We start from the raw sequence: 2,563 nt of genomic DNA, 5'->3' as shown, positions 1-2,563 counted from the left end.
GCTGGAAACTGACATTAGGCCCACAGGCACAGCCCTGGCCTGGTTTAGTTCTTATTTACAGTCATATGCAAAAGTTTGGGAACCCCTCTCAGCCTGCATAATAGTTGACTCTCCTTTAAACAAAAAAGATAACAGTGGTATATCTTTCATTTTCTAGGAACATCTGAGTACTGTGGTGTTTTCCTAACAAAGATTTTTAGTGAAGCAGCATTTAGTTGTATGAAATTAAATTAAATAAATTGTCATTTTGCTGATTTGAATGCCTGTAAATGCTCAATGCTGATTACTTGTAACATAAAATTGGTTGGATGAGCTCATTAAGCCTGAACTTCATAGACAGGTGTGTCCAGTCATGAGTGGTAAAAGGTATTTAAGGTGGTCAACTGCAAGTTGTGCTTCCTTCCCTTTGACTCTCCTCTGAAGAGCGACAGACAGCATGGGATCCTCAAAGCAACTCTCAAAAGCTCTGAAAACAAAGATTGTTCAGTCTCCTGGTTTAGGGGAAGGCTACAAAAAACAGAGGTTTAAACTGTCAGTTTCAACTGTAAAGAATGGAATCAGGAAATGGAAGGCCACAGGCACAGTTGCTGTTAAACCAACCCAGGAGGTCTGGCAGGCCAAGAAAAATACAAGAGCAACATATGAGCAGGATTGTGAGAATGGTTACCGACAACCCACAGATCAGCTCCAAAGACCTGCAAGAACATCTCGCTGCAGATGGTGTATCTGTACATCGTTCTACAATTCAGCGCAATTTGCACAAAGAACATCTGTATGGCTGCAGTGGCCCTACACGGGGTTTATTTCCTGCCATGCGCCTTGTGTTGGCTGGTATTGGCTCCAGCAGACCCCCGTAACCCTGTAGTTAGGATGTAGAGGGTTGGATAATGGATGGGTGAACATCTATATGGCAGGGTGATGAGAAAGAAGCCCTTTCTGCACTCACGCCACAAGCAGAGTCGCTTGTTGTATGCAAATGCTCATTTAGACAAGCCAGAGTCATTTTGGACTGATGAGACAAAAATTGAGTTATTTGGTCAGAACAAAAAGCGCTTTGCATGGTTAAAGAAGAACACCACAGTCCAAGAAAAACACCTGGGGCCTCATGTATAAACGGTGCGTACGCACAGAAATGTTGCGTAAGAACTTCTCCACGTTCAAATCGCGATGTATAAAACCTACACTTGGCGTAAAGCCACGCACTTTTCCACGGTACCTCATGCCTTGTCGTGCATAAAGTTCTCCGCTTGGTTTTGCAAACTGCTGGCACCCAGCGTCAAAGCAATGGTACTGTTCTTGTGTGATTACTCCTTATTTTCATGACGCGGCTTTATAAATACACAGAAACTAACCGCATATTGTTTATTAGTGTAATGCATCTGATTGTAATTAACTCGTAACAATATAATGGTCCAGGGAACAGCCATAGTATTCCAAATACCATAACTGCTTTAGCGTTGTTACTCTCACTTCTTCTTCTTCTTCTTCTTCTTCTTTCAGCTCCTCCCGTTAGGAGTTGCCACAGCGGATCATCTTTTTCCATATTACTCTCACTGCACGACTCGGAGTATTTATATCACTGTATCTGAGTGTGAATCACAGCAGCAGCTGATCGGAAAGAGAATTATCGGTATACAGCTTTAAGGACACGCTACCTCAGCCACTGCAAAATGTTTTAAAGCCTTTCCTGTACGGACCTCGTGGTTCAGAAACAGTTTAATCCCAAGAACTTTAAATGCACTCAATCAATTGCACCTTGTAGAACGGTTTGTACTTATAAATACAATCACCTCACTGTAAACTTGTACTACAGTTATAATATCTCACAACCTGGGCCACTTTATAAAGCGTATTTACATATGATGACGATATCATGTTTAAGGTGAAATGCAGCAAAATATGTTTGTTAAATTATACACATAAAACTTTAACTTCATTTAAATAATCTATATTCTTCACTGGGAGTGTCTTTAAAGACAGACTAATTAAACGTACTACGAAGATATTTCAATGTTCTTTAAACGTTTTGAAGAATCGGCGCTAAGCTTACAGATGGCTTAACGTCTATTACAGAGCTGATTGTGTGGCGATCGGTGACTTGGGGAAATAAAAGCAAGGACTCTTGGGGCGGCCACGCCAATATATATTGAATATAAAACAGAAAGAGAAAATAACAACACAGCTAAAAACGCAGCAACAAATTTCGACAAAAGATAATGCTTGTCATGAGCACGAGGCTCATGAAACACATGTTTAATAATGTGCTTTAGCTCCTATCATCATGAAAATGACATCACGTATACATCTCAGTATTTTAGTTATTAAGAGAACTGTAATATTACGAATGTAATGGACTCTGTGTCCAGTTGGAGGAAGAGAGCCAGTTTAAGAAGCAAGTAGTGATTCACACACATAGATCACATACGAGTAGAAGATCAAATACAAAATAAAGCATTTAACGTGCTACTTTAATTACGATGTAATTTTGAGAAACTGGTTAATTAAACGATTTTAAGATGAAGTTTATAATGTTCTACTAAATGACAAAATAAACTACGTGATT

Source organism: Polypterus senegalus, chromosome 13 (genome assembly GCF_016835505.1).
Source record: "Polypterus senegalus isolate Bchr_013 chromosome 13, ASM1683550v1, whole genome shotgun sequence".
NCBI classification, from domain to species: Eukaryota; Metazoa; Chordata; class Cladistia; order Polypteriformes; family Polypteridae; genus Polypterus; species Polypterus senegalus.
This window is presented reverse-complemented; position numbering follows the sequence as displayed.